Genomic DNA, 13,058 nt, shown 5'->3' on the forward strand with positions numbered 1-13,058 from the left:
CCCTCCTCCATCCTTCTCTCTCCCTCTGGACACATTCACACTCCTCCTCAGTGCCACACACACACACACACACAAACCCTGCCATCTCTGTTAGATCAGAGAGCAGTGGGGGGAGACGCTCAAACAGGAGAGCACCCAGAAGAGACCGTCAGGAGAATACAGCTCAGACTTTCCAGCTTCTACAAGGAATTCTCTCTGTTTCTCTCTGACTTCCTTCTTTTATGTACGCATTGAGCCGTAGAACAATAGGTGTCAGCAAAAGGAAAGTGGAACTTGAACAATTAGATCAGCATTTTGATGCATGATCCAAAAACACCCSACACAATTCATMCCACACATTCGCAACAGAACCTCCTCCTCTGTCTGCCATAGATATGGAACTGATCATAGATCAGATATGGATGCGACAAGCCTTGTCAGCACAGTGGAGATATACTCTGCCAATCTACTTCCCTCTAGCTCTACGGTCTGGTCACAACCATGGCCCAGTAGAGGCTGGTCTATAAACCCATCTAGAGCTGTGTGATATAGGGAGGGGAGAGCGGCTATTATGACTGTGTGAGCAGGCCCCAGCCAGGTGGGCGGGGGTATTCGGTCCCCCAGTAAATCATGGGCTGTAAATCATTGGTTCCGCCTGGCACCTTTATTAGAATAGGGGGAGCATTAGGGGGATCGAAACCAGAACACTGGGCAGCCAGAGACTCCTGTTCCCCCGACTCSCCCCTCTCTCGCCCATGTGAGAGGGTSTGTACCCCCTCTGTTTTCTCCCCTGCTCACCCCTTTGTCACATTTTCACTTTTTAATTTCCCCCTGTCAAACCACCCATCTGTCTTTCTATATCAGCCTCTCTCTCTCTCTCTCTCTCTATATATATATATATATATATATAGTGAATGATGATTGACATGGTTTATGACTGTGGTTTACCATGCTAAACATGTGCCATGTGCCAGAATGACTGTTATGATGTTAGGCTTTTAATCTCTCTTCCATTTTTTTTCTTTTTCTTCTCTTTCTTGTTTGCATGTCTGATTTGATGAGGATAGATAGAGATTATTACTGAGGAACAAGACACACTCAATGCACACGCACACACACAGCAACACGTGTTTCGTTAAGACTGTACGTGAATACATTTTGAGGACCATCATTGTGATGATGTTTTGAAAGAAAAGCAAATTTTTTGTCCATTAAAATAACATAAATTGATCAGAAATGTAGACATTGCTAATGTTGTAAATGACTATTGCAGCTGGAAACGGTTGATTTTTAATGGAATATCTACATAGGCGTACAGAGTCCCATTATCAGCAACCATCACTCCTGTTTTCCAATGGCACGTTGTGTTAGCTAATCCAAGTTTATCATTTTCAAAGGCTATTTGATCAGTAGAAAACCCTTTTGCAATTATGTTAGCACAGCTGACATAATTGTTTGAGAAACAGACGGCTCACAAGTCTTCAACTGGCAGCTTCATTAAATAGTACCCGCAAAACACCAGTCTCAACGTCAACATTGAAGAGGCAACTCCGGGACACTGGCCTTCTAGACAGAATTCCTCTGTCCAGTTTCTGTGTTCTTTTGCCCATCTTAATCTTTTCTTTTTATCGGCCAGTCTGAGATATGGCTTTTTCTTTGCAACTCKGCCAGTTGAAGATTTGTGAGGAATCTGTTTCTCAAACTAGACACTCTAATGTACTTGTTCTCTTGCTCAGTTGTGCACCGGGGCATCTCACTCCTCTTTCTATTCTGGTTAGCGCCAGTTTGCGCTGTTCTGTGAAGGGAGTAGTACACAGCTTGTACGAGACCTTCAGTTTCTTTGCAATTTCTCGGATGAATAGTCTTCATTTCTCAGAACAAGAATAGACTGATGAGTTTCAGAAGAAAGGTCTTTGTTTGTGACCATTTTGCGCCTGTAATCGAACCCACAAATGCTGATGCTCCAGATACTCAACTAGTCTAAAGAAGGCCAGTTTTACTGCTTCTTTAATCAGCACAACAGTTTTCAGCTGTGCTAACAGAATTGCAAAAGGGTTTTCTAATTATCAATTAGCCTTTTAAAATGCTAAACTTGGATTAGCTAACACAACGTGCCATTGGAACAAAGGAGTTATGGTTGCTGATAATGGGCCTCTGTACACCTATGTAGATATTCCATAAAAAATCTGCCGTTTCCAGCTACAATAGTAATTTACAAAATTAACAATGTTTACACTGTATTTCTGATAAATGTTATTTTAATGTACAAAAAAWTTGCTTTTCTTTCAAAAACAAGGACATTTCTAAGTGACACCAAACTTTTGAACTTTTGAACGGTAGTGTATATGTGTATGAGAGAGTGTGTGTGTGTGTGTGTGTGTGTGTGTGTGTGTGTGTGTGTGTGTGTGTGTGTGTGTGGTGTGTGTGTGTGTGTGTGTGTGTGTGTGTGGTGTGTGTGTGTGTGTGTGTGTGTGTGTGTGTGTTGTGTGTGTGTTGTGTGTGTCGTGCGTGCGTGCGTGCGTGCGTGCGTGGTGCGTGCGTGCGTGCGTGCGTGCGTGCGTGCGTGCGTGCGTGCGTGCGTGCCGTGCCGTGCGTGCGTGCGTGCGTGCGTGCGTGCGTGCGTGCGTGCGTGCGTGCGTGCGTGCGTGCGTGCGTGCGTGCGTGCGTGCGTGCGTGCGTGCGTGCAAAGAGGTGGGAGATAATGTCAATTCTCAGTCATGGGTTTGCGGCTACAATCGAGATTAGCGGCAGAATGACTTGTTTGAATGCCAAGATCTCACCTGCCTCACTCTCTAGAACTAGGGGAGGAGGAAGAGAGATGGAGGGAGTGATGGAAGAATGATTAGATTAGTGTAGGATGGAATGGTGGGATTTGAGCTTTCTCCGTGGGGACCAAATGAAAACGGTTTCTTCTGTCATTATGCTGCCACTGTGAAGCCATTATATTGACAGGAGAGAGGACTGAKTGAGGTGGTGGTGGTGGCAGGGTACAATCTAAAACACACAAACGTATCCACTGTATCTCCCTTTTCTTCTCCTCTCCCTCTCTCGTCTTCTCCTCCTCTCCCTCTATCCACATTGACACACCTTCTCTCTCCCCTGTCTATCCCTTCCTCCATCCATTCCCCCTGTATTTTCRGGTACCTAGTGTCTCTCTGTGTTGTGTGGTTCCTCCATCACATAGATAAGAGTCTGTTATCAGAACCTGTTTCAGACATGTCTTCCCCAGGCTGCTACCTGATTGGCTACCACTGTCACAAACTCACATAGAAAAGCAACACATAGAGAAGGAAAAACAGGGAGAGGCATACGGTAGTCAAGGATTTGATTGCTTGTCTGTTATCTCTATGCAGTGCTTGTGTTGGCCCCATCCCTCCTCAGTGGGAGAAAGACTTGCATGCTGCATGTCACAGTGTCACCCTCATGAGAATTGCGTTGAAGTTACAGCTCCGGCATAGTTCACACTACGAGCAGGGCATTTTTCACGAGGTAAAATATGCAGGGAGATGACATTGAAACCTGTACAGTAACATTCTATTTTTCTACCAGCTGGCTGAGTGAACCCAGGACTGGTACAGCAGGTGTGTGGCATGCTTTATGTGTGTGGGTAGTGGGGCACACCAGGCCACGGTCTGTGAGCTAGAGGAAGGAGAGTGGATGCCACTGTTAAACCTGTGTGTGCCCCAYAGTTAATCACCTCTTTTACAGAGGACACATGGGCGCGTGCGTACGCACACTCACACACCTGTATCGTCTTTGTGGTTTATTTTGAACCCAGCTCTGTTTTTCAGAAGTGGTTTTGGATCGTCCCCTATCCCAGCTATAGTATTCATCAAGATCTTGACCCTTTGTCCTGACTCTGTGCTCCTCTAGATCCTTCTATGCTCCTCTAGCGTACGCACACTCACACACCTGTATCGTCTTTGTGGTTTATTTTGAACCCAGCTCTGTTTTTCAGAAGTGGTTTTGGATCGTCCCCTATCCCAGCTATAGTATTCATCAAGATCTTGACCCTTTGTCCTGATGCCTTGAATCGAGGATAGGTAGTGGATCGCTCTGAACAGAGAGAAATCAACCACTCTTTCCTATCAATCACTCATCTCCCAGATCACACACCCCAGTCGTTTACATCTTTTAAAATCTTTATTTCCAAAGGGGCTTCCTCTTCTATTTTCACTCTCAGTCTCTCTCCCCCCTCCTCCTCTGGCTTCTGGGTTCTCTCCATCTGAGCTGGCTGACGGACGTGTAAAACGTGTGTAGCCAATGCTGCTGGCTGTGAGTAATGGCGTCTAAACGAGAGGGGCATTTGAAAGGGAAATAGAGCGGCCCTGGCCCTTGATGACTGGAATAATGGGCTATGAGGAATTCATAAATATCAAAAAATATGGCTGCCACCTTTCCACGAGACTCAGCCATTTCCCCTCTATTTTTCTCATTTTCTTCTCTGCTTCCTGAATTTCCCTCTGTTCCTGTGACCGGGGGGAGATTAATGACAGGAAAAGGAAATGGATTAGGGTCTCGCCGTGCGCCGCTTCCTCTAACGGCGGGCGGGTTTTGTGGGCGTCGCCTGCCAGGAGCGCAGCAGCAACGTTGGGAAACGGGTCTGTCGATGGCGTTCCGCTGTGAACAGCATCAATCACCACCACGTTACTGTGCGCAGGGATGTTGGATGGGATACTTTGTTTTGTCTCGTCTTCCTTCCTGAATGAGRAATATAGCATGTGAGATGCTTGCTTTTACAAGTCTTTACAGAAGCAGATGCCTTGAAGACAGTAAATGCACAAATAAGCACATTCGAGGAACAGGGGTCATTGRCCTTTGCTTTGTACCTTAGGCCCCTGGTGTGTGGTCATTACCTGTATCGGGTTCCCTTCTCTTTCTCTTGGCCCGGCGCCAAGAGCCTCATACTGAACCATGTGACCTGATCTCCATTTGGGTGARCAGATCTGGTGGCCGTAGATCATATGGAACCACCGCAGGGCCGTGTGATCAAACGGGATCAACCGTGTGATTAACCCTGATGGCCTGATCCTCTTCATCACATATGCATGTATGGTGGAGGGTCATATCCCACTGGGCACAGACGTCAATTCAACATCCATTCCACATTGGTTCAATGTAATTTCATTCAAATGACGTGGGGAAAATGTTGATTTAACCAGTGTGTGCCCAGTGGGATGACTGTGATGTCAATGGTACCTGGTCACAACATGAACACGTATGACCAGAGAAGTGGCTGTGTTTGCGTCTGTGCACGAGTGGCTATGTGTGTAGGTGTGTGTGTGTAGGTGTGTGTGTGTCCTTGGGGCTGTGTGTGTGTGCAGTAGTATGGAGTGAGAGGTTTTTGGGTAGCTCTGAGCCCAGCTCCTCTCAGCTCTGACATTCTAACTATATTAGACCATGGCCTCAGACACTGACCCCACCAGACCCCGCCAGACCCAGTCGGATCCATCCAGACTCTGTCAGAACCAGCCGGACCCAGCCGGACCCAGCCTGACCCAGATGGACCCAGTCAGGCCCAGTCAGACCCAGCCAGACCCCGCTGGATCCCGCCGGACCCAGTCGGACCCATCCAGACTCCGTCAGAACCAGCCCGGACCCAGTCGAACCCAGCCGGACCCAGTCGAACCCAGCTGGACCCAGTCAGAACCAGTCAGACCCCGCCGGATCCCGGCAGATCCCGCCGGACCCAGTCAAACCCATTCAGACCCCCTCAGACCCAGCCGGACCCAGCCGGACCCAGTCAGACCCAGTCAAAACGAGTCAGACTTGGCTGCTGGATGCTGGATGTGATTATGATAGGAGGCCCAGTCCTAGGGACATTGCTCCCAATTACACAGGGTATTATGGCACTGAGTATGATTGTTGAGTGTGTGCGTGCTCATGCATGTATATACCTTTGTGCACCTGAGTGTGTTTACGTTAATTCCCAGCGTCTGCATGTGTGTATCCATATACCACACTGAGAGGTAGCCAGCGAAGCACAGCGGATGATGTCATAGTATCAGTTGTCTCCTTCCAGACTGTTGTTCCTGTCCTCCGGGAACAAACCACCCCCCTGCCGTCCCTCCCTCTGGGGCCTGGATGGATGGATGGATGTAGGAGAGGGGGAGCTGTCCAGGAGCTATGCCTGGAGATGATGACTCAGCCTTGGGAAGAGCTGAGCCATGTCTGGGGGCTCATTGTGGTTCTCCCCCCTGGACCTGTTGTCTCTAACATCTCTGTGTTTAACCATCATTAGATACCACTTATCAACCAGTCTTCTCTCTTTTCCTTCGGCCTGTATTCTTGCCATCTTTCAAGCCCTCAGAGCACAAACACACACAAGCCCAGACACGCGCACATGCACACACACACACACACACACACACACACTTTGTGTGTGTCTGTGCTCTTCTCCTCCTCTCCTCTTTCCTCTCGTCCTCTCCTCCCTTCTTTCTCCTCTCTCCTCTGCCGATGCTTTAAGAAAGCAGTGAGAGCCAGTGCGATATGTGAAGAATCAAAGCCTCGCCCACATCTTTATATTGAGGTCCACTTTGGCCTGTAGATTACCCTCCCTCCCTCTCTCCTTTCTTTTATCAAACACCCCTACTCCACTTATTCTCCACCTTTACCTCACCCTCACCATTTACCAAACCATCAGACAGCTCTCTCTTCCTCAACCCCTCCCTTCTTTTCTCCAATAGAAATATATTAGTGTCCATGATTGAACTGTATTAGAGGAAATGTCATATTATTCCCTGTATCTCTCAGACCAACCTTTTCACCGCACTTTCAGAGCCATATTCCCATTGACCGTGTTATATCTTAAACCTCTCATCTCCTCCCTCCTTCCCATCTCTTCTCTAAACTCCTCTCTCCTCACCCTCTCATTAAGAGATCTGAATAGAATAGGAAATCATTCTCCCAGCAGGAGTGGAGTGTTTAAGCCCCTTGGGAGCCAGTCTCAAATGCAGACTTACTTTCAGGTCTGCTTTAAAACTCCCCTTATTCACCCTCAGTTCAATACTCACCTCACTGATACACACACCCACTGTAATGCAAGTCTAATGTGACGTCAAGCCTGCAGCTTATATTGGGCAAGTTAAAAGGATGTACTATCTTTGGGMTACTGCTATCATTGTGTTAATGATAGGATCTGGCCATGGATAGTCGCCATACAGACACTAATTAAAGGGTTAACTAGCAAGGCTACAGTTAGGGATGTGGCCTTTTTTCTCTTTGTTTCACTTTATATCTCTGTCCTCTCTCTCTCTATTCTCCCTCCCCCTTTATTATCTCTCTCTCTAGGGTGATTAAGGCAGCGAGAAACAGACCAGAGTCTCTGACTCATCATCTGTGTGAAAACAGACAGGCTGGCGAAGGGCACACACACACACACTGCTCTCCTACCACTGCGCTGCAGCAGAACAGGAGTAGGTTGTGTGCTGGTCTCTGGAGGCAGAGAAACTCTTCCTGTTCTGTAATGAGGGGTCTGCACCAGGACTGCGGAAGGGCAGACAGTGTGTGTGCGTGCGTGTGTGTGTGTGTACATTAGTGATGAGGGAAAAAATGGATACAGTTACATATCACAATATTATTTTGAACGATATTATATAGATAATTTTGTATTAAAATAAATGTACTGTATATACAGTATATAAACCTTTATGCAGTGCATTTGGAGATATTCAGACCCCTTGACTTATTCCACATTTTGTTATGTTAGAGCCTTCCCCTCATTAATCTACACACAATACTCCATAATGACAATGCCAAAACTGTTTTTTTTACAAATTTTAGCACATTTCTTAAAAATRAAATAAATAAATATCACATTTACATAAGTATTCAGACCCTTAACTCAGTACTATGTTGAAGCACCTTTGGCAGCGATTACAGCCTCGAGTCTTCTTGGGTATGATGCTACAAGCTTGGCACACCTGTATCTGGGGAGTTTCTCCCATTCTTCTCTGCAGATCCTCTCAAGCACTGTCAGGTTGGATGGGGAGCATCGCTGCACAGCTATTTTCAGGTCTCCAGAGATGTTCGATCTGGTTTAAGTCCGGGGTCTGGCTGGGCCACTCATGGACATTCAGAGACAAAGCCACTTCTGCGTTGTCTTGGCTGTTYGCTTAGGGTCGTTGTCCTGTTGAAAGGTGAACCTTCACCCCAGTCTGAGGGCCTGAGCACTCTGGAGCAGGTTTTCATCAAGGATCTCTCTGTACTTTGCTCTGTTCATCTTTCCCTCAATCCTGACTAGTCTCCCAGTCCCTGCCGCTGAAAAAACTCCCCACAGCATGATGCTGCCACCACCATGCTTCACCGTAGGGAGGGTGCCAGGTTTCCTCCAGACATGACACTTGGCATTCAGGCCAAAGTGTTCAATCTTGTTTCTCATGGTCTAAGAGTCCTTTAGTTGCCTTTTGGCAAACTCCAAGCGGGCTGTCATGTGCCTTTTACTGTGGAGTGGCTTCCGTCTGGCCACTCTACCATAAATGCCTGATTGGTGGAGTGCTGCAGAGATGGTTGTCCTTCTGGAAGGTTCTCCCATCTCCACAGAGGAACTCTGGAGCTCTGGGTTCTTGGTCACCTCCCTGACCAAGGTCCTTCTCACCCGATGGCTCAGTTTGGCCGGGCAGCCAGCTCTAGGAAGAGTCTTGATTGTTCCAAACTTCTTCCATGTAAGAATGATGGAGGCCACTTGTGTTCTTGGGGACCTTCAATGCTGCAGACAGGTTTTAGTACCCTTCCCCAGATCTGTGCCTCAACATAATTCTGTCTCGGAGCTCTACGGACAATTCCGTCAACCTCATGGCTTGGTTTTTGCTCTGACATGCACTGTCAACTTCCACCTTATATAGACAGGTGTGTGTRCCTTTCCAAGTCATGTCCAATCAATTGAATTTACCACAGTTGGACTCCAATCAAGTTGTAGAAACACCTCAAGGATGATCAATGGAAACAGGAGGCACCTGCAATCAATTTYGAGTGTCATAGCAAAGGGTCTGAAAACGTATAGAAATAATGCATTTCTGTTTTTAAGTTTTAACACATTTGCAAACATTTCTAAAATTCTGGTTTTCACTTTGTTATTATGGGGTATTCTGAGTAGATTGATGAAAATGAAAAACATGTATTTAATCCATTTTAGAATAAGACTGTAACGTAGCAAAATGTGGAAAAAGTCAAGAGGTCTGAATACTTTCCGAATGCACTGTATATAATCGTTGTTTTGTTGTTGTTGTTAGGTAGCGTTAGCTAGCTCTAGCCGGCTGTACCTGCACCAAAACACTGGTCTCTTTCATCCTATACAGTAGCTTGTTCTCCATCTTCCTTTTAAATAGTGAGCCAACATGTTTTCAGCACTTTTATTTCCATGCCTGATCAAAGCTCATTTTCTCATGGCTCTCTCTTGTCCCTCTGCAGCAGACATATAGTTAGCAATACGTTTGGAACATCAAATCGCAATAAAATTGCAGTATCGAATTGCAGTACATATAGAACCGTGAGAATCACAATACGTTTTGTATTGGCACTAAAGTATCATGATAGTATCGTATCATGAGGTCCCTGGCAATTCCCAGACTTAGTGTATGTGCATGCATGCATCTGTGTGTTGTCCATTCAGTTAGTATATAGATATATATAATCATCACCATCATCATGGTTATCATCATCAACATCCATTATGTTGTAATTGTTTACTGTAATGCTCACTGATTCCACCCAGAAGATGATAAAACATGGCATATGTTTCACTCACTGTGTAAGTTTATTCATGGGGCCGTTCTGTTCTGTAATTTAGGTTAATTTCTTACATTAAGACACCATTGAATCCTTTTGAAAGAAGAGACGTCTTTTGATAAATGTCAGGGACTGATTATTCAACAAAAACAACAGAGACTGGGAGGTTCTTCATCACTTTCTGCTTTCATAGTAATGGAGGGGGACTCTTATCTTTCTCCAAAAGTCAACGAGCCAAGAAAGAGATCTCTCTACCCCCCCCCCCCCCCCTCCTCTTTTTATCTAAAGGGATGAATGACAAATCTCTGTGTGGAATTAAAACAAGGGCTTGTATGGCAAAGGGAACCAAGTCTGCGTGTGCAGGTAAGCACACACACACACACACACACACACACACACACACACACACACACACACACACACACACACACACACACACAGAGTCGCCTGACACACTCAACCCTGGCATTATTCAGTGTTAAACTTGATCTTTTATCAGACTTAATGAACTTAGGGACCGTAGGGACTCCAGTCCCCAGAGTTGCCACGGCAACTTAGTTTACCTGCTAATCCGGCCCTATGATAACAGTGAGAGAGGAGAGAGAGAAGGAGAGAGCAAAAAAGAGACAGACACAGAGAATGGGGTAAAGTGAGCAGCCAGGTCACCCGTGATACAAGTCAGTATTCGACGTCCATCCATGTCTGAGGACGTTGGGAGATGAWGTRGAAACCGGCCACTAGGGGCAACAGTGAGCGCTGTTACCTTCAAGTAGGTTTTGGTTTTGCTGGGGTGTTGTGAGTGGGGATGGCGCATGGGCGTAAGCATCTGATTCCAAAGGTTGCAAGTTTGAATCCAGCAATAGAAAGATGTTTTTTTATTTAAAAAATAGAAGCCTATCCCTAACCTTAACCCTTGCCTTAACCATGCCTAACCTTAAGAATGTGAAGTTAATGCTGGAACTTAATTAACCATAACCTAAACTTAACCTGAAATTTGACGTTTGGTAAACATGGATGAATGTCTAATTCTGTGAGAACTTGGAGAGGGAGAATAACTGGCTCATTCCGCAGTCTAGTGAAAGCGAGGGATGAATGGTACATGAGTCAGAGGCMAGGGAGAGCTTTTTTTTATGAAGAGGCAGGCTCTCTATTTTCTCTATGTAGCTTTTTAACTATGAGGCAGAGCCATTGAGATCAGAACTATTTACAGTTCATGTGTCATGACTATTTAATTTGGAATGCTTGAATACATGGAATACAAAATAACTATGTTAAAATACTTATTGTTGGTTTAGCAACACAAAATACTTTTTAGCTCGTCTATAGTTTAGAGTTGAGTATAACCAAGTTGTCAAGGACATACAAGATAGATGGCAGCAGAGTTATTGATATAAATGTGTGCTTGATTAAGTGTTTATAATGACAGTGTCACGACTTCCKCCGAAGTCGGCTCCTCTCCTTGTTCGGGCGGCGTTCGGCGGTTGACGTCACCGGCTTTCTAGCCATCGCCGCTCCATTTTTCATTTATCCATTTGTTTTGTCTTGTTCCCTGCACACCTGGTTTTCATTCCCCAATCACACTACATGTATTTATTCCTCTGTTCCCCCTCATGTCTTTGTGTGAAATTGTTTTGTGTTTACGTGTCTATTTTGACACGCTAGACTGGTGTTCGTTTGTTCCGTGTTTTATCACGAGGTATGTTTATTTGTTTGAACATAATTATTGTGACTGTTTACGCGTTTTTCACTTTTGCCATTTGGCTGGAGGCTTCGACACAGTGGCGTCCGTCTGTTGGTTTCTCCTGCCTTAATAAAGTGTGCGCCTGTTCACAACTCTCTACTCTCCTGCACCTGACTCTGCTCCCAGTATGCACACCATTGACAGACAGTTTAGCTGCATTAACTTTGTATTGCAGATTTCTAGATCAGGACAGACATTTTCCCTGTGTCTGTGTGTGTGTCTGTGTGTGTGTGTGTGTGTGTGTGTGTCTACTCAGCTGTGCAGTAGAAACATGACCATTTCTGAAATCTATGTCCATCCAGAGTGTCTGAATATCCTCCTCTTTCTTCAGTAAACTGACCTCCTCACCTGTTCCTCACATGTTCCCATCAGTACAGATTAGGTGTTTCCCCAAAATATCTACGTAACCTATCCTCAGCGTTAATCTAACGTTCGAGAGTGGTTTGTTGGACACCTGATATGGAGTCTGAACCAGCAGTGACTACACACATGACTACATGTTGGTGCGAAGTTTAACTAAAATCCAAACTCAAATTGGAAAAACAATTTAGTAAACTGAACAAAAAAATKTAATAAAAACATTTGAAAAACTAAAACTATACTGAAACTATTACCTTTGACTGCAATAAAACAACAACAACAAAACATGTTTAATTTTAGTTTGTTTTTTTCTAAACTGAACGACCACCTCTCTGGAACATAGAGTCTTCTAGAAGATAAACCAGGAAATCTTGTTTGGTTGAACAGAAACACACACAAGCCGGCTGGCTGTGAACTGATAGATTTGTGATGAAGTGTTGTATTGGTAATGTTTTTGCTGTTGCAGCTGATTTTATGAACCCTATTTGAAAGGGTTAATCAGTGATACATGTTTAATATTACATACAAATGTGCCAGAATAGAATTTGTTGTTTTTTTCTCTCTCTTTCTGTCAGATAAAGGTAAAGTTACTTAGTTATTCTTACATTACTAATTAAGTTAAAAAAACAACATTGGATTGGTGGTAACATGGGCAAGAGAGTTTACTTCCACAATATTTCTTGCACCAGTCTAGGCGCTTGTCCTTTAAATCCAAGTCACATTAGGATAGATTTATATTTTTCACCTAACCAAGCCTATGTTCTGGCCATGGAGTTGAACGGAGTCCTCTARTGGCCTAAAGCCTGTGTTAGCATGAGCAGCGCCATTGAGGACTTTTGCCTTTTTGATTTAGTCAACTGGGCAGTACCTCCAACTTCATTGGCTGATCACTCCTGATTACTTGGTTGGCATAACCTGATGACCCGGTTGGAGCCGTGACAGCCTCAACAGGAGGCATCAGCCAATTCATTTTACTTGTGAAGAAGAAAATKGACTATTTCAAGATGAAGAATGTCTCGATGCCGCTGCCCATGCTCTCACAGATGCCATCATAATACAGAGATGTTGTGTCTATCCAAATCTATGGTCCTGGCCCATCACCTTACCCCAGCGGCAAGAAGTGACATCCCCCAAAACACTAACTATATCACTACAACACATAAATGGCTCCTAGCCTCCCACGCATATTTTACTTCCTGTCCCTAGAACTAAAACGAAAACKAAATAATATAAAACGATATAGAAATGTTTT

This window comes from Salvelinus sp. IW2-2015, linkage group LG3, assembly GCF_002910315.2.
Source record: "Salvelinus sp. IW2-2015 linkage group LG3, ASM291031v2, whole genome shotgun sequence".
In the NCBI taxonomy this organism is placed as follows: domain Eukaryota; kingdom Metazoa; phylum Chordata; class Actinopteri; order Salmoniformes; family Salmonidae; genus Salvelinus; species Salvelinus sp. IW2-2015.